We start from the raw sequence: 20,708 nt of genomic DNA, 5'->3' as shown, positions 1-20,708 counted from the left end.
TGTTGAGTGCATGCATTGGCGACACCGGTGGCGGAGAGGACAGACACAGAAGCCCCCTGCACTACGCCGCGCACTTGGGGTACACTACTCAATCAGTGGGACATGGCCTACAACCCTATGGACGACAACTCCACACATAGGTGACACAGGGCCATGAATAGCTGTACTAGGCAACCTACAGAGGTGTAGTGCGGGGGCCCAGGGCCATGCCTAACGGAGGGGCCTAGCCTACAGAAATCACCCTGGCCTAGGGAGACCCACAGCCCTCCTCCCCCACCCAGACACCTCCAATGTGCGCAAAATCAGCAGAATGTGCTTGTACTCACCCCCTTGTGTCTGCTGTGATGTCCTCACGCGCCCATCCAAATCGGGGTAGGCCACCGCCAGGATCCGGGACATCAGGGGGGTCAATTGACGACTGGCACCCCTCCTACGTTGGGAGGCCATCACCAACAGAGCCTCCGCGGTCTTCCTGCTCCCGCGGCGGATGTCCTCCCACCTCTTCCGGCAGTGGGTGCCCCGTCTGTTGTGGAACCCCAGGGTCCGGACGTCCTTGGCGATGGCACGCCAAATGTCGATTTTCTGATGGGCGCTGACCTATGTGACATGTACAGGGGGAGAAAAACATCATCATCACCTTCTGCATGCTCGATGTGAGTGGCCCCCCATCCCCAACCTTGCCATGTGGCACATGCTATCATCTGTCGTTTGATGCATGCCTCATTCGCTCCTCTCCCCACCATCTTTCATTCACCCCACTCAACCCAGGCATTGGCCACAAAGCATGGTCCCAGTGTACTTACCTGTTGGTCTGGAGGACCGTAGAGTAGCGCATACTGGGGGAGGACCCCATCCACGAGTTTCTCCAATTCTTCAGAAGTGAAGGCAGGGGCCCTTTCCCCAGTCGCAGCAGCCATTGTCTCTTCCAGACCGAGGTCACAGCAGCACTTGCAGTATAGGTCCTCTCCTGTGGATGATCAGGTATCGAGTGATAAAGCAGATAGAAAATGGCGGTCACGCCCGCGGCGGTGCGTACCCCGGCGGTGGGTACCGCGACCGCCGGCGCACATCGTCATTGGCTCCTGAAACCCATAGAGTTTCATGTTAACCAATGCAGCTTTGCGCCGCGGTCTTCGACCGCCTACCGCCACAGTGTGCCACGCCAGCGCATTGACCTCACATCCCATTGTCACACTTCACAGGTCAGGCAGCCGCCATTTCACGGTCCCACATGGCTTAAATTCAACTGCGTCACACATACCTAGGCGTTGCATCAACACTCATACAAGCCATTCAATGCATTGAGAATCGTGTTATGTGCAAGCTGTGGGAACGTACCTGTGGGTTGGTTGACTCTGTGCTCCATGTTGTCCTTCCTAGGCACCGTCCGCTGGGACATGCGAGGAGATGGAGGAATCTTCCCGTGTACAGACCGCTGGTGGACCTGTCGACAATGGAGGAAAGACATGTCATACTGACATACAGGCTTGACCAAGCCACTATATGGGAACTATGTGCCCAGTTGGAGCCCGACCTGATGTCACCCATCCGCCAACCCACAGGGATCCCCCCTCTAGTGCAGGTGCTGTCAGTGCTCCATTTCTTTGCAAGTGGGTCATTTCAAACAACGGTGGCCATATCATCAGGGATGTCCCAGCCTATGTTTTCCAAGGTGTTGTCCAGAGTGTTGTCAGCCCTGCTCAAATACATGCGGAGCTACATAGTTTTCCCTGAGGTGGGGGATTTGCCTACCGTGAAGGGTGATTTCTATGCCCTTGGACATATCCCCAACATAATTGGTGCCATTGATGAGACACATGTTGCTTTGGTCCCCCCCAGCAGGAGTGAACAGGTGTACAGGAAGAGTTATTATTCCATGAATATCCAGGTGGTCTGTTTGGCTGACCAGTACATCTCCCATGTTAATGCCAAGTTCCCTGGCTCAGTGCATGACGCCTACATCCTGCGGAATAGCAGCATCCCTTATGTGATGGGTCAACTCCAGAGGCACCGGGTGTGGCTATTAGGGGACTCTGGTTACCCCAACCTTTCCTGGCTACTGACCCCAGTGAGGAATACCAGGACCAGGGCAGAGGAACGGTACAATGAGGCCCATGGGAGAACTAGGAGGGTGATCGAGCGAACCTTTGGCCTCCTGAAGGCCAGGTTTAGGTGTCTCCATATGACAGGTGGATCCCTAATGTACTCACCAAAGAAGGTGTGCCAGATCATCGTGGCCTGCTGTATGCTTCACAACCTGGCATTGCGAAGCCAGGTGCCTTTTCTGCCGGAGGATGGTCCAGATGGTGGTATTGTAGCAGCTGTGGAGCCTGTGGAGAGTGAAGAGGAGGAAGCCGAAGAGGACGACATAGAGAACAGGAACACAGTAATACAGCAGTATTTTCAGTGACCCACAGGTAAGAGTCCAACCCGTCAATTTACATATACTTCAAAACTCGTATCTCTCTACTGTCTGACTATTTTCCCCAGTGTATGGTAACTGAGTTGTGACTTTCCCTTCCAATTTCAGAGATGTGGGCCCCACTGTGTGACATCTGCTTTGTTTCCCCATGGACTACAGCTGTGTGACAGCAGTTTGTTGGCATCACAATGTGAATTGAATTTTTTCACGGTCATGTCTAATACATTTGTTCAAAATCACAGCCAGACTCCAGATTGTTTTTTGCAACAAGTGTGTTTATTCAAGTGCTCTGAATGGGATGGGTGGTTGCAAAACGGTGAGGGGTGATGGTGGAGGATTGTCCATGGCAGAGTCCAGACTATCAGTATCACAGGTGCATTGTCCAAATGCCTGTGGGAAGTGGAGCAGGGGCAATTTAAGGTTGGACAGGGTGACAATGTGGGACAGTCGGATGACTATCAGGGCGGTATCCTTTGCTGGCGGGGGTCTTGACATCTTACTCTGTCTTCTTCCTGGATCTCAGGGCCCGCTTGCAGGGTGGTTCTCCTTCTGCAGGGGGTGGGGTTCTGGTGGCCTGTTGGTCTTGTGTTGGGGCCTCCTGTCCACTAGCGCCGGCAGAGGTGGTAGGCATTTCTTGGTCCATGCTAGTGTCAGGGGCCCTTTGTGGTGCCACAGTGTCCCGCAATGTGGTGATTAACTCATCCAGGGCCACTACAATGGTACCCATTGCGGTACTGATATTTCTTAGTTCCTCCCTGAACCCCATATACTGTTGCTCCTGCAGAAGTTGGATCTCCTGAAACCTGGCCAGGACCGTCGCCATTGTCTCCTGGGAGTGGTGGTATGCTCCCATGATGGAGGAGAGGGCCTCGTGGAGAGTGGGTTCCCTGGGCCTGTCCCCCCCCTGTCGCACAGCAGCCCTCCCAGTTCCCTCTGTCCCCTGGGCCGTGTGCCCACTACCACTGCCCCCAGGTCCCTGTTGTTGTTGGGGTGTTGGGTTAGCCTGTGCGCCCTGTTGTGGTGGACACACTGCTGATTGACGTGTCCTGGGGACAGAGGTATGGGCCCGCTGGGTGGGTGCTGTGCTGGTGTTGCCAGAGGGGGGAAGGTCTGCTGTGGCCTGTGACTACCTGAGGGGAACCGACTGTCCCGAGGTCCCCGATGGACCGGGCTGGTCATCTAGATCCAGGTCGACAGAGCTGCTGTCCTCACTGTGGGCCTCTTCTGGGGGTGGAGTGGACATTTGTGGACCCTCCTGCGCGGTGACGTGGCGTTCGGGTCCTGCAGGGGTATAAACGTATGATTATTGCTTCTGTGTGTGCCATAGTGTGCAATGGGTGTGTGGTCGTGTACCCCAAGGCTGGCATTCCTTTGTGGGGGCTGTTGTGACGGTGCTTTGGGGGGTGGGAAGGGTATGTGCAGTGGGCATGCTTTGGTGATGGGTGTCCATGCTTTGTGGTCGGATGCAGGGCCAGGTTTTGGGATGGGGGGGTTGTGATGGTGAGACATTTGCTAGGAGTAGGTGTGATGGGGGTGGGGGTGAGGGTGGGGGTATGATTTGACATGCTGGTGCGGTGGTGGGGATGAAGTAGTGAAGATGAGACTTACCAGAGTCCATTCCTCCAGCTACTCCTGCGAGGCCCTCAGGATGCAGGATGTTCAAGACTTGCTCCTCCCATGCTGTAAATTCTGGGGGAGGAGGTGGGGGTCCGCCGCCAGTCTTCTGAACAGCGATGTTGTGCCTGGATACCATGGAACGCACCTTCCCCCGTAGGTCGTTCCACCTCTTCCTGATGTCGCCCCGATTTCTTGGGTGCTGTCCCACAGCGTTGAACCTGTCCACTATTCTGCTCCATAGCTCCATCTTCCTGGCAATGGTGGTGTGCTGCACCTGTGTCCCGAACAGCTGGGGCTCTACTCGTACAATTCCCTCCACCATGACCCTTAGTTCATCGTCTGAGAACCTGGGGTGTCTTTGAGGTGCCATGGGGTGGTGTGGGTGATGGTGTTGTGTGCCTGTGGCTGCTAGTTTGTTGATGGTGGTGTCTCTCTCTGGCTTTCGTTCGTGATTTGTTGTCGTAAGGGTTTGTGGGTGATATGGGTGTGTGTTTTATATTGTCTTGGGTGTGTGGGTGTGGTGTGTGTATGTGTATCAGGTGTGTGTATTTTGAATTGTCCAATGTGATAGTGTTTTGTACAGGTATGTGTATTTTGAGCGCGCGGTGTGTACCGCCAATGGAATACCGCGCTTGAAAGACCGCCGCGTGGATTCGTGGGTCGTAATGGCGTGGGCGTATTTCTGTTGGCGTGACGGTGGATGTTTGGTCATCGCCAGCTTATCGCTGCCCTTTGGTGTGGCGGACTTTTGGGGATGTCGGGATTTTGGCGGTTTGCCTGTTGTGGGTCAGAATGACCGTGGCGGTTAACCGCGGCGGTGTTATGGCGGTCTTCTGTCTGGCGGTAAGCGACTTTTACCGCTGAGGTTGGAATGACCCCCTGAGTCTTTAAAGAATTTGTATGGAGAGACCATTGCAATAACAATCTATCCCTCTCTCTCTCTTCTGTCCCATTATGAGATAGAAGAGAAAAAGAGAGAGAGACAAAAAGTGACAGATTGAGAGAGAGGGAGAGAAATTGAGAGTAACAGATTGACAGAGAGAGCTTGAGTGAGGAGAGAGATGTGGAAGAGAGAGGGAGTGAGGTTTTTTGGGACTAGATGAATGATATTTGTAGAATGGGATATTTTAGAACAAAGTGGAAAGAAAAGTGCATTTGGCAATTAAAACAATTGCGATTTGCTTTCTGTCTGAACATTAAACCTTTGGAGGTGAAAAGAAATTAAAGGAATCAAATGTCTACGGACACACCTGGAACAGAACCCTCACTCCTCAGAGTGAGAGCTTGTGGCCATGTGCACTAGGCTACATGTAATTCTGTGCTGTGTAGTCTAGGGAAATAATTATGACATTCAATCCACAGATCATGATGTCAAAGAGGCATGAATGTTCCATCACTACGAAGGTTTAACCCCTTCACTGCCAGGCCTTTTCCTCCTCAGGTGCCAGGCCTTTTTAGGCTATTTGGGGTAGTTTGCTCTTAGACCCTCATAACATTTCGTCCATATAAGCTACCCACGCAAAATTTTCTAACTTTTTTTCAAATATCCTAGGGATTTTAGAAGAACCCAGAGTTTATGGGTTCCTCTGAAGGAGACCAAGAAATTATCCAAAAATACAGTGATTTTTTTTTTTTTTTTAAAGAAAAGGGAAAAAAGGGCTGCAGAAGAAGGCTTGTGATTTGGTCCCTGAAAATGGCATCAACACGGTGTTTGTGGTGCTAAAATCACCATCTTCCCAGCATTCAGGAACAGGCAGACTTGAATCAGAAAACCACATTTTTCAACAGAATTTCAGCATTTTACTGGGACATATCCCATTCTTACTATTTTTTATGCTTTTAGCCTCCTTCCAGTTAGTGACAGAAATGGGTATGAAACCAACACTGGATCCTGGAGAGCTAAACATTTCTGAAACGCAGACAGAATTCTGAATTCAGTAAGGGGTTGTTTTTGTAGTTCTTACAAGGTTTTCTTACAAAAAATAACAGCTGAAATTAAAAGAAATTGAAATTGAGCTGACAAACACAGCCATTTTTCTCCAAGTTTTACTCAGTAACTTTTTCCTGTGATGGCATATTTGTGAAAGCAATATAACGTTACGTCTTCTGGAATCTTCTAGTTGCGGGGATATATAGGACTTATAGGTTTATTACCTAGAACCAATAAATGAGCTGCATCTTGCAATTGGTTTTCATTCTATGCTGGTATGCAGCAATTCATTTGGTGAAATATAAAGAGTGAAAAATAGTTATCAAGAAAACCTTTGTATTTCTAGAATGGGCACAAAATAAGGTGTTGAGAAGCATTGGTTATTTGCATATCTCTGAATTCTGGGGTCCCCATACTAGCATGTGAATTGCAGGGCATTTCTCAAATAGACACCTTTTTTACACACTGTCTTACATTTGGAAGGAAAAAATATAGAGAAAGACAAGAGGCAAGAAAACTTGTTCTGCTATTATGTGTTCTGCCAAGTCTCCTGATAAAAATGGTACCTCGCTTGCATGGGCAGGACTATCACCTGCGATAGGAACCGCAACATGGACACAACACATTTGTAAAGTGACTAACTGTGGATTTTGATCTCTAGCTCAGAAGACACCTAGGGAAATTTACCAAACCTGTGCATTTTTGTAAACTAGACACCTAGGGGAATCTAAGATGGGGTGAATTGAGGGGCTCTCACCAGGTTCTGTTACCCAGAATCCATTATGAACCTCAAAATGTGTCCAAAAAAACACTTTTTCCTCACATTTAGGTGACAGAAAGTTCTGGAATCTGAGAGGAGCCACAAATATCATTCCACCCAGCGTTCCCCCAAGTCTCCTGATAAAAATGGTACCTCACTTGGGTGGGTAGGCATAGTGCTCGTGACAGAAAATGCCCCAAAACACAACATGGACATATTACATTTTCCTAAAGAAAACAGAACTGTTTTTTTTGCAAAGTGCCAAGCTATGGATTTTGGCCTTTAGCTCATCTGTCACCTAGGGAAACCTACCAAACCTGTGAATTTTTCAAACCTAGACACCTAGGGGAATCCAAGATGGGGTGACTTGTGGGGCTCTCACCAGGTTCTGCTACCCGAATACCTTTTTCCTCATATTTCGGTGAGAAAAACTTCTGGAATCTGAAAGGAGCCACAAATTTCCTTCCACGCAGTGTTCCTCCAAGTCTTCCGATAAAAATGATACCTCACTTGTGTAGGTAGGCCTAGAGCCCATGACAGGAAATGCCCCAAAACATAATGTGGCCACATCACATTTTCCAAAAGAAAACTGATGTGTTTTTTGTCAAGAGCCTAGCTGTGGATTTTGGCCTCTAGCTCAGCTGGCACATATGGAAACCTACCAAATTTGTAATTTTTTTTTAAACTAGACTCCTAGCGAAATCCAAGATGGGGTGACTTGAGGGGCTCTCACCATGTTCTGTTATCCAGAATCCTTTGCAAACCTCAAAATGTGGCCAAAAAACACTTTTTCCTCATATTTCGGTGAGAGAAAGTCCTGGAATATGGGAGGAACCACAAATTTCCTTCCATCCCAGCATCCCCCCAAGTTTCCCGATAGAAATAGTACCTCACTTGTGTGGGTAGGCCTATTGCCCGCGACATAAATTCCCCAAAACACAAGGTGGACACATCACATTTTGCAAAAGAAAAGAGAGCTGTTTTTTTTAAAGTGCCTAGCTGTGGGTTTTACACTCTAGCTCAGCTGGTACCTAGGGAAACCTACCAAACCTGCACATTTTTTAAAACTAGACCGGGAGGGGAATCCAAGATGGGGTGACTTGTGTGGCTCACACGAGGTTTTGTTACCCAGAATCCTATGCAAAACTCAAATTTGGGCCAAAAAATAATTTTTCCTCACATTTCGGTGACAGAAAGTTCTGGAATCTGAGAGCATCCACAAATTTCCTTCCATCGAGCAGTCCCCCAAGTCTCCCAATAAATATGGTACCTCACTTGTGTGGGTAGGCCTAGTACTCACAACAGGAAATGCCCCAAAACAAAGCGTGGACACATCACATTTTTCCAAAGAAAACAGCTGTTATTCCCAAAGTGTCCAGCTGTGGGTTTTGGCCTCTAGCTCAGCCGGTACCTAGGGAAACCTACAATACCTGCTCATTTTGGAAAACTAGGCACCTAGGGGAATCCAAAATGGGGTGACTTGTGTGGCTCTCACCAGGTTCTGTTACCCAGAATCCTTTGCAAACATCAACATTTGGCCAAAAATACACTTTTTTCTCACATTCCGGTGACCGAAAGTTCTGGAATCTGAGAGGAGCTCACATTTCCTTCCACCCAGCGTTCCCCAGAGTCTCTGGATAAAAATGGTACCTCACTTGTGTGGGTAGGCCTGGTGCTCATGACAGGAAATGCCCCAAAACACTTCATGGACACATCACATTTTCCCAGAGAAAACAGAGCTGTTTTTTGCAAAGTGCCAAGCTGTGGATTTTGGCCTCTAGCTTATCCGGCACCAAGAGAAACCAACCAAACCCTCTGCATTTTTCAAAACTAGAAACCTAGCGGAATAAAAGATAGGGTGACTTCAGGGGTCTCACCAGGTTCTGTTACCCAAAATCCTTTGCAAACCTCAAAATGTGGCCAAAAAACACTTTTTCCTCACATTTCGGAGAGAGAAAGTTCTGGAATCTGAGAGGAGCCACAAATGTCCTACCACCCAGCATCCCTTCAAGTTTCCCAATAAATATGGTACCTCACTTGTGTGGGTAAGCCTAGTACTCACAACAGGAAATGCCCCAAAACGTGGACACATCACATTTACCCAAAGAAAACAGAGCTGTTTTTTGCAAAGTGCCTCGCTGTAGGTTTTATTCTCTAGCTCAGCCAGTACCTAGGGAAACATACCAAACCTGCACATTCTGGAAAACTAGACACCTAGGGGAATCCAAGATAGGGTGACTTGTGGGGCTCCCACCAGGTTATGTCACCCAGAATCCTTTACAAACCTCAACATTTGGCTAACAGTACACATTTTCCTCACATTCTGGTGACAGAAATATCTGGAATCTGAGAGGAGCCACACATCTCCTTCCACCCAGCGTTCCCCTAAGTCTCCTGATAGAAATGGTAGCTCACTTGTGTGCCTAGGCCTAGTGCTTGTGACAGGAAATGCCCCTAAACACAAAATGGACACATCACATTTTCCTAAAGAATACAGAGCTGTTTTTTTGCAAAGTGCCAAGCTATGGATTTTGGCCTCTAGTTCAGCCGGCACCTAGGGAAACCTACCAAACCTGTGAAGTTTTCAAAACTAGGCACCTATGGGAATCCAAGATGGGGTGACTTGTGGGGCTTTCACCAGGTTCTGCTGCCCGAATACCTTTTTCCTCACATTTCGGTGAGAAGAAGTTCTGGAATCTAAAAGGAGCCACACATGTCCTTCCACGCAGTGCTCCCCCAAGTCTCCCGATAAAAATGATACCTCACTTTTGAGGATAGGCCTAGAGCCCATGACAGAAAATGACCCAAAACACAACGTGGACACATCACATTTTCCAAAAGAAAACTGACACGTGTTTTGGCCTCTAGCTCAGCTGGCACATATGGAAACCTACCAAACCTGTACATTTTTGAAAACTAGACACCAAGCGGAATCCAAGATGGGTTGGCTTGAGGGGCTCTCACCAGGTTCTGTTACCCAGAATCCTTTCAAACCTCAAAATTTGGCCCAAAAACACTTTTTCCTCACATTTTAGTGACAGACCGTTCTGGAATATGAGAGGAGCCACAAATTTCCTTCCACCCAGCATTCCCCCAAGTCTCACGATGAAAATGGTACCTCACTTGTGTAGGTAGGCCTATCACCCGCGACAAGAAATGGCCCAAAACACAACGTGGACACATCACATGTTTCCAAAGAAACAGAGCTGTTTCTTGCATGGTGCCTTGGATTGGGTTTTGGCTTCTAGCTCATCCGGTACCTAGGGAAACCTCCCAACCCTGCACATTTTTTAAAACTGGACACCTAAGGGAATCCAGGATTGGTTGACTTGTGTGGTTCTCACCAGGTTCTGTTACCCAGAATCCTTTGCAAACCTCAACATTTGGTAAAAAAAACACTTTTTCATCACATTTCGGTGACAGAAAGCTCTGGAATCTGAGAGGAGCCACACATTTCCTTCCACCCAGCATTCCCCCAAGTGTCCTGATAAAAATGGTACATCACTTGTGTAAGTAGACCCCCCTTGGGGACAGATTGGCGTAATAAAGTTAGCGAGATCTGCCCCCAATGTGGGCAGGAATGGCCTAAAGACCCTTCCTAAGGGTTCGCTCCTCACACATAAAAAAATAAAATAAGCACAAAAAAAATCCCTGGTGTCTAGGGTTTCTGCCACCACTGGGGACAGATTGGCATAATAAACATAGGCCAATCTGCCCTTTAGGGGGGGCGAAATGACCTAGAGTTAATTTTGCCCCGAGGGTAGTGACCCTTGCCAAAGGGGTTGCTCCCCACTTGTAAAAAAATAAACACAGACCAAAAAAAAAGATCCCTGGTGTCTAGGATTTCTGCCCCCCCGGGGGCAGTTCGGCCGAATTATAATAGGCTGATCCGCCCCCGGGGGGTAGAAATGGCCTAAAAATAAATTGACCCCCTGGGGAGCGTCCTTTGCCCAAGGGGATGATCCCCTTATGCATAAATCTAAATGTTAAAAAAAAAAAAAATCCCTGGTGTATAGTCGTTTCTGCCCCCCTTGGGGGTAGATTGGCCTAATAAAAATAGGCCGATCTGCAGAAATGGCCTAAAATTAATTTTGCCCCCAGGGGAGTACCTCTTGACCAAGGGGCCGCCTCCCTTATGCATAATTTAAAAAAATAACAAACTCCCTGGTGTCTAGTGGCATTTCTGCTGCCCGATCGCATTGTGATCTGGCAGCAGAAATGCTGAGAAAGACATCAAAGGAAAGGAAAGGCCTTTCCTTTGATGCCTCTCTCGGCCCCTCCGTGTGATCGGGGGAGAAATGCTTTTGCATTTCTACTCTGATCAGCGCTAGAAGTGAGCTTCCAGCGTGGAGGACAAGGCCTCTGATGAGGTCAGCGCGCAATTGCGTGCTGACCTCATCAGACGCCATGGGAGGGGTCAGGTGATGGGAGTGGAAGGGGCAGCGATTCTCCTTCCATCCCTACCCAGGAGAAGGGGGTGTGAGGCCCCTGGGGGGAGCGCTAGCGCTTCAACCGAGGGCCACTATCTGGACAGAACGGTTATGTCCTGGGCACCTGAGCGGTGCTTCCCAGGACGCAACAGTTACATCCAGACCACCCAAGGAGTTAACAGTCGAAAGTAAAGGAAATAAAGAGACACACTGCCATGACACACTAGAATTTAAACCTGCCACCATGTGAGTCACAGTCGAAGACAGTCACCAGTAAGGCAGAAGTCACTCTGTTCTGCACTGCATCAAAAGATAACTATAACGTTTCAACCAAAGATCTTGCCATTCTGACTTTTTAAAGTATTTGTAAAGAGAGAACATTGCAATAACAATCTCTCTCTCTTTTCCATCCCATTATGGGAGGGAAGAGAGTGAGAGAGAAAGTTACAGATACAGATTGAGAGAGATAGAGAGAACTTGAGATAAATAGATTGACAGAGAGAGCTTTGGAGAGGAAGAGGGGGAGAGAGGGAGTGAGTTTTTTTAGGCTTTGATGAATAATAAAGGTAGAATTAGATATTTTAGAACAAAGTGAAAAGAAAAATGTATTTGTCAATTAAAACAAGTGAGATTTGCTTTCAATATGAACCTTGATCATTTGGAGCTGAAAAGAAATTAAAGGAGAGGAAGATCTACAGACCCACCTGGAATAGACCACTCACCTCTCAGAGAGGGGAACTGTGAATGCACCCACTAGGCTACGTGTAACTCTGTATTGTATTGTCTCGGTAAAAGGTAACTATTACACTCCAGCAAAGGATCTTGCTACTCTGAGTCTTTGAACTACTTGTATGGAGAGAGCATTGCAATAGCAATCCCTATCTCTCCCTCTTCCATCCCAATATGGAATGAAAGAGAGAGCGGGAGAGACGGAAAGTGACAGATTGAGAGAGACAGATAGACATTGAGGGAAATAGATTGACAGAGAGAGCTTGAGAGAGTGGGATTGAAAGAGAGAGGGAATGAGGTTTTTTAGGCTCTAATGAGTGATATACGTAGAATGAGATATTTTAGAACAAAGTGTAAAGAAAAGGGTATTTGTCAATTAAAGTGAGTAAGATTTGCTTTCAGTATGAACCTTAAATATTTGGAATTGAAAACCCTGAACTCTCAGAGTGAGAGTCTATCACTCTGACCACTAGGCTACAGACAGACCTTTATAGTGTTGTCTCAGGAAAGACCTATGACATTCAATCCACAGATCGTAATGGCAAAGAGATGTGAATTTCCATCACTACGAAGGCTTAACAAAAAACAAGGAAACAAAGAGACACACTGCCATGCCATACTAGGATGTAAACCTTTCTCCTTGTGAGCCTTAGTCCAAGAGCTTCACCTTTAAGGCAGAAGTCACTCTGCTCTACACGCATCAAAATATTCTACAACATTCAAACCAAAGATCCTGTTACTCTGAGACTTTGAAGTATTTGTGTGGATAGTCTATTGCAATAAAAGTCTCTCTCTCTCTCTCTCTTCCATCCCATTGTGAGAGAGAGAGAGAGTGAGAGAGAGATAGACATAAAGTGACAAATTGAGAGAGAGGGAGACAAATTGAGGAAAATAGATGGACAGAGCGTGCTTGAGAGGGAGAGGAAGAGAGAGGGAGTTAGGTTTTTTAGGCTTTGATTAATAATATACGTAGAATTAGATATTTTAGAAGAAAGTGAAAAGAAAAAGTATATTTTTCAATTAGAAAGAGTGCAATTTGCTTTCAGTATGAACCTTAAACCTATGGAGATAAAAAGAAATTAGAGGAAGGAAATGTCTACAGAAATACCTGGAATATAATCCCCCCCTCCCTTTGCAGGTATCTGTGACCATGACCTCTATTCCATCGGTATTTCTGTTCTGTTCTGTCTCAAGAAAGACTTCTGACAATCAATCCACAGGTCGTGATGGCACAGAGACCTGAATTTTCCACCACTATGGAGGGTTAACAGTCAAAAGGAAATAAAGTGACATTCTGCCATAACATACTTGCATTTAAAGCAATTGCCTTGTGAGTCACAGTTCAAGAGCTTCACCAGTAAGGCAGAAATCAATCTGCTCTGCACAACATCAAATTGTAACTACAGCATTCCAATCAAAGATCTTGGTACTCTGAGTCTTTGAAGTATTTGTATGGAGAGACCATTGCAATAACAATTTCTCGCTTTCTCTGTAGGAAAGTAACCTCTTTCTAGCTTGGTTACTCCCCACTATTTGCCTGTTTGTCAGTATGTTTGCCTGTGTCTACTGGGATCCTGCTAACGAGGATCCCAGTAGTTATGCTCGCCTCCCTAAATTTAGTTGTTGGTAACTAAACTCTGTATTTCACCCCACAATTGGCACACTGGTGCCCCATTATAAGTCCCTAGTATATGGTACCTAGGTACCCAGGGCATTGTGGTTCCAGGGGATCCCTATGGGCTGCAGCATATATTTTGCCACCCATAAGGAGCCCAAGCAAAGGGTTCTGCATCACTGCCATTGCAGCCTGTGGGAAAAGGTGCAAGCACCCTTTCACTGCCACTTTTCACTGCACCAGGACACTTATAAGTCACCCCTATGGCAGGCCTTCCAGTCCAGAGGGCAGGGTGCAAAGTACCTGTGTGTGATGGCACCCCTGCATTAGCAGAGGTGCCCCCACACACTCCAGGCCCGTTTTCCCAGACTTCATGAGTGCGGGGTCGCCATTTTACACGTGTACTGGACATAAGTCAATACATATGTCCAGTTAAATAATGGTAACTCTGAACATAGGCATGTTTGGTATCAAACATGTTGGAATCATACGCCAAGGCTTTTGCAAGCATTGGTTGTATGATTCCATTCACTCTGGGGGCTCCTTAGAGGACCCCAAGTATTGCCATTATAGCCTTCTGAGGGTTTCCAGGCAGCCCAAACTGCTGCCACCTCCCAGACAGGTTTCTGTCCTCCTCTTGCTTGAGATGCTCGAGCCCAGGAAGGTAGAACAAAGGAATTCCTTTGGGAGAGGGGTGTTCTACCCTCTCCCTTTGGAAATAGGTGTTACAGGCTTGGGAGGGGTAGCCTGCCCAAGCCACTGGCACATTTGGTAACCTCCTTGCATAAACTAGTCTACACCCGTTCAGGGACCCACAGTTCCTGCTCTGGCATGAAACTGGACAAGGGAAAGGGGAGTGTCCACTCCCCTGTCCATCAACACCCCAGGGGTAGTGTTCAGAGCTCCTCCAGAGGGTCCCTGGGTTTTGCTGTCTTAGATTCAAGTTTGGAAGGGAACTCTGGGAGCATCTGAGTGGCCAGTGCGAGCAGGTGACGTCAGAGCCCACTCCTGAAAGGTGGTCACCTAGCTGGGTGACCAACCCCCCCAGTCAGGGCTATTTAAGGTCTCTCTCTTGGGTGGATCCTCAGATTTGGATTGCAAGACTCCAGCAGGAATTCTCTGCAATCTCCACTTCAACTTCTGACCGAAGAAACTGCATTGAACTCTTCAGGATCCTACAAGTTGCACCAAAGAAGCAAGACACCTCCTGCAACATTGTATCTCTGGCACCTTCCAGCAACTGCAACATTTCCCCTGTTGTGCATCCTCTGAGGACAGCCCATCTATAGCTTACATCAGAAGAAGTAAGGAATCTCCCTTGGGGTGAAGGAGTCACTCCCTTGCTTCTGCAGGAACCAACTGCAACAATGACCGGCTGTGTCGATCACCTCTCCTGCTGACTTGCCTGGATCCTGCATCTCGGGTGGTAGACTGAAGTGGTCCTGATGGTCCTCTCTTTCAGTTGTCCAACTTGGGTGGAAGTAAGCCCTTGCCTGCCCATGCGTGACAGTACCCCAGTGCTCCACATCCTTTGAAGCTGCCAAGGTTGTAGGCATCATTTTCATAAGATCTTCAGGCATCCTGAAGCTCCAGCCCCTAGCACACCTTCCTGTGACACACAGCTCTCTGAGTGGTTCTCTGGTGGCGTGGGAGCCTTTTTTGTAGTGCTGCATGGGCCTCTTCTGCAACTCTCCTGTCCCCATCCTGTGGGACTGCTGTGGGTGCTGCCTGGGCCTCTATGGTCTCTCTGTGTTGCTGAGGGCTCCCTCTGGTCCCCCTCCTGGGTAGAGTCCACCTGGTCCTTCCTGGTCCTGGCAGCTCCAAATTCCCCTAACCTCGAGTTTTGTGTGTGCCAAGGCTTGTTGGTGGAATCTGAAAACGCAAACCCAACTGCAATCCTCCTTCCGGCATGGGACATCACCTGTATCCTCCAGGAACTCCACTTCATCTTCTTGGGTGCAGTACAGACTTGTATCCTCACTTTTGACTCATCTCTTGCATCTTTAGTCTGGTGGGTAGGGTCTACTGCACTTCCTGGACTCTGCTGTGCTTGTTGGACTCGGTCCCCTTCTTCCACAGGTTCTCTTGTCCAGGAATCCACTGTTAGTGTCATGCAGTCTCTTCTGGGCTTTGAATTATTCTTCTTCTCTTCTAAGTTGGTGTTCTGGGGAATTTATGGTGATTTACTCCTGCTTTCCTGGTCACTTGGGGGGTGTTGTGGAACTTACTTTCGGACTTTCCTAGTACTCCCAGCTCCCCTCTACACACTCCACTTACCTAGGTGGGGGACTGACTCTTCCATTTAAATTTTGTAGTAAATGGTTTGTGCCCCCCTCTAGAGCTATTTTTCTCCATTGTGATTTTCACTAATTGCACCATTTTCTAATGTATTGTTTTTATGCCTATTTCTGCATACTAGAGCATACAATTTATGGATTACTTACCTCCTAAGGGAGTATAGCTTTTATGCTATTTTTGGTATTTGTACCTTTATTTTTGTGAGACTGAGGCCCTCATTATGACCCTGGCGGTCGGTGATAAAGTGGCGGAAATACCGCCAACAGGCTTGCAGTAACTACCGCCAAATTATGACCATGGCAGAAAGATCTCCGATAGACAGCCAATGTACCACACCGACCGCCAGGGTGGAAACAACAGCCACCAAGGCGGTAGCTGACCTACAGCCAGGCAGAAGTCAAAGTTCCTCCCACCATATTATGACTACACACTCTGCCACCTTTTCCGGGGCGGTACCAATGACATAAAAAGCCTGGCGGAAACAGAGCTCAGAAGGGAAAGGACTCACCATTGGAGACACAGGGAACAACCACGCCACCATGGAACCTGAACTGCTTGTCTTCCTGATCATCTTCTATCTTCTGCTCCACCACAAAGACCAACACCGGCGAAGATGACGACAGTGAGTACAGACGCCTAGCACACAAGGGAGGGGCCAGGAAAAAGAGAGTGACATACACACGATCAACACATACCCCCCACACATACACATCATGCACACAACCAGATTTATTATAAAAACAATTTTACGCCGTCACTCGACTGAATAATGCAAGGACATAACGATTTTGCAAAAGTGAATGTGATGAAATCAACACAGTATGAAAAATAAGCTAGGCAAAATAATAGATGTATACATATGTACAGAAAATGGTACACAGCCCAGTCCACAATGTTTGTGGGCCACATGACCACAGGCCAAAGTCCAAGGCCACACATGTCACCTGCTTCAACACGGAGAGAACACTGCAGGGACATCAGTTGGTAAAAAGGCAGGCACCTCAGGTGGATGGGGATGGGGGCACCTCAGCCGGGAGATGTTACAAGAGCACTGGTTCTGGAGGGGGCAATGTGCCCTGTGCTTGATCTTGGGGAATGATGGGCCACAGTCTCTCAGGTGGTTGTCATACCCACTGGTTCTGGAGGGTGCAACATTCCCTGTGATTGATCCTGGGGAGTGCAAGGCCACAATCTCTCAGGTGGGTATCACACCCACTGGCTTTGGAGGGGGCAGGCCGCACAGCAGCCCATGGAGGCAGTATTGCATACCGTCTGCCGGCGGTGACAGCTGCACAGTGGTGGTGCTGCGTGTGGGGAGAGGCTCCTGCCCATCCCCTGCAACCACAGACGCTGCACAGTGGTGATTGTGCTGCTGGTAAGGGGAGGCTCCTGCCCATCCTCTGCAACCTCAGACGGCTGCTCAGTGGTGGTGGACGGCTGAACACTGGTGGTGGTGCTGCTGGTTGGGGGAGGCTCCTGCCCATCCCCTACACCTTGGACAGCTGCACAACCATGGTTGGTGGTGGGGTCTCCGTCACAGTTCCTGCCCAGGCCCCTTGGTCTTCCTGCCTGCTGATATAGGCTCCTTGCTCTTCCTGGCAGCTGGGGCAGGCTCCTTCCCCTTCTTGCCTGCTGGTCAGGCTCCTTGGTCTTCCAGGCAGCTGTATCAGGCTCCTTTCCCTTCTTGCTTGCTGGTGCACGCTCCTTGGTCTTCCTGCCTGCTGGGGCAGGCTCCATTCCCTTGAGGCTGCCTGGTGCAGGCTCCTTCACCTTCAGGACATGTGGCCTGGATCCCTTTCAACCATGAGTGGGTGTGGTGATAACTGGGCCCATTGACTCTGTGGCTGAGGTGCTTGGATGGGTTCTTCCTACCGTGCCCATATGTGAAGGACAGGGGGAGGGGGAGGGAAGAGGTCAATGGTGAATAGGAACAGTTTTTTAGGGCCATTGGGGCAGGAAGAGGGAGAAGGAATGGGAGTGGAGGATGAGGGAGTGGTTGTTCGAGGTGTCTGTCTGCTGCTTTTGGGTGCAGGTGCATGGCCTGTATGCTGTTGTGAAGTGGATGGCTGTTGGGTGTCTGAGTGCTCGCGTTTGTGTACTTTAGGAGGGAGGACAGACACAGTGGGAGAGGACACAGGGGACGTGTGCATGGCTGTTGTAGAGCTATCTGCCAGTGAGGTGTGTGTTCTGCTTGGTGTGGTGATGCTGGTAGTGGATGGTGATGTTTTGCATGCAGGTGTGAGTGTACACGAAACTGGGTGGGAGGTGGTGGAGGAGGAGGAGGTGGAGACAGTGGAAACAGTGCATGTTGGTGTGTCTACAACTGGATGGTGTTTGTGTGAGTTCCTGTGGGATGATGTGTGGTGCTTGTGTTTGCCTGTGACACTTTTGGGTGTTGTTTTGTGAGCATGATTCTCTGTCTGTGTGCTTGGGTTGGGGTTCAGGAGAATGAGACTGGGAAGCAGAAGTTGGCGGGGGATGGTGGAAACAGGGACAATGCTTGCCATCAGAGAGGAGAGCCTGAATGGATCTCTGTTGGGCCACCAATCCAGAGTGAATGCCCTCTGGGAATGCATTAGATTGTTGCATCTGGGCTGCCAGCCCCTGGATGACATTCACAATGGTTGACTGCCCTACAGAGATGAATCTCAGGAAGTCAATAGCCTCCTCACTCAGGGCAGCAGGGCTAACTGGGGCAGGGCCTGAGGCACCTGGGGCGAAGGAGATGCCTACACTCCTGGGTGAGGGGCACGGGCAACTCGATGAGGGGCTGCTGGGAGGGAGGTGCTGGTACGGGGTGGCGGATGTACCTGTAGCTGGGGTGGTCACAGAAGTGTCCGCCACCAACAGGGAGCTTCCATTGGAGGAGGTATCTCTGTCTGAACTGTCCCCTCCAGTCTCTGCTGTGGTGCTCCCCTCGCCCTCCATCCCACCGGTGCCCTTAGCGTCAGTGAACTCTGCCTCCTGGGTCCTGTGGGATGCAGCTCCCTCTGTCGCCGGTGCCTCTGCTCCTCCACCAGATGATGCTAATGCACATAATGACAGGATGACAAAACAAAAACGGGGGGGAAGAGACAAAGGATACACTTGGTCAATGGCTGCACCAACACCACCGTTGGCGTACACAGCACCCTCACACACAGGGAACAGGCCTATGCAATATGCCATAGCACTACCATAGAAACATGGGGAGGGGCACACACCACCAAATGCAGAACACCTGGGACCCACGCAACCCTGACCAGTAGTGGATGCCTACGAGCTAGATAGCAAGATTTTCCATTCTGGACCCTATTCACCAGGGGACTAACGCTGCAATGTCAGGCCTGGCCAAGGGGCACCCACTGACACACATCCTCCTCCCGGATACCACCCTACCATGGGTAAATTGTAATGATGGGCACTGTATTCACCCCATTGTGGCTGCTGTGATGACCTCAAGCGCCCATCCAGCTCTGGGTAGACCACCACCAGTATGCGGGCCATCAGGGGGGCCAGGGTTTGACAGTCATCCCTTCCTCGTTGGGAGGCCATCCCCAGCTGGGCCTCCACCATCTTCCATGCCCAGCATCTCAGGTCCTCCACCTTTTGCGACAGTGGATACTCCGCTTGCCGTAGACCCCCAGGGTACGCACATCCTTGGCGATGGCACGCCATATACCCTTCTTTTCATCGCGCTGATCTGCTGAGGCAATACTCACAGGAAAATACCATTAGACAAACAGTCCTGCCTGTTAAACGTATGGCCCACCATACCCACTTCCATCACCATTTACACACACATGGCCCAACTCATAACCTGTTTGCTGCCCAGAGGACATCCACCCACCCCCTAACACGAGGCCTTCACACACAAAACTCCATTCAGTCATGCCACATTCATCGTCTCCACAGTGTGCTCACCTGTTGGTCTGGAGGCCAAGACAGCAGTCCGTACTGGGGCAGGACCCCATCCTCTAGTCTCTCCAACTCCTCCGATGTGATGGCTGGGACCCATTCTCCGGTCACGTGGGCCATGGTAGGTTTCAGACACAGGTCCCAACAGCACATGCAGTGTACATCCTCTCCTGTGGAAGGTCAGGTAGCAAGTGAGGAATCAAGTAGATAATGAAGGTTACGTCCGTGGCCATGCACACCGTCACCGCCGGCGTAGATCACCATTGGCCACTGTAACCCATAGGGCCCAATTATAACCAATGAGGAGTTGCATGGCGGCTCCCGACTGCCTCCCGCATTGGTGCACAACGTCAACGGAATTACCTCACTTCCACCTGTCCCTCCACACAGGACAGACAGACGCCATTTCATGGGGGGAGCAGGCCCTTGAAAATTGCTGCATCACTGGTGATAGTAGGACATACTAGACAAATAACTCTGACCCATTACAAGTCAACAGGATGCAAAGTTCTGTTGTAGCTCCATTGTTTAGTCTGTGATAGTCTCCTCACTCTTTTGTCCCTTAGATTCCAACCGCTGTGGATGAATAGGAGATGGAGACATACCCCAGTGTACAGACCCTTGGTGAACTTGGCAACACTGGAGGACAGGCATATTATCCTCACCTATAGACTGGACAGGGCCAGAGTCACTGAGCTGTGTGCCCAATTGGAGCCTGACCTGATATCTGCTATCCATCAAGTTGTATCAGTGCTCCATTTCCTGGCCACTGGTTCTTTCCAAGTGACAGTGGGCTTGGCAGCAGGAATGTCACAGACAATGTTCTCAATAGTGCTGACAAGAGTGTCACATGTGCAGCTACATTGTTTTCCCCCAGGTTGAAGATTTGGCCACAGTGAAGGCCGAGTTCTATGTAATGGGACATATCCCCAACATAATTGGGGTAATTGATGGAACAGATATTGCATATGTCCCCCCCACCGCCAGAATGAACAGGTGTTCAAAAATCC

Source organism: Pleurodeles waltl, chromosome 4_2 (assembly GCF_031143425.1).
Source record: "Pleurodeles waltl isolate 20211129_DDA chromosome 4_2, aPleWal1.hap1.20221129, whole genome shotgun sequence".
NCBI lineage: Eukaryota > Metazoa > Chordata > Amphibia > Caudata > Salamandridae > Pleurodeles > Pleurodeles waltl.
The sequence above is the reverse complement of the archived record's forward strand: the minus strand, read 5'-3'. Positions refer to the sequence as shown.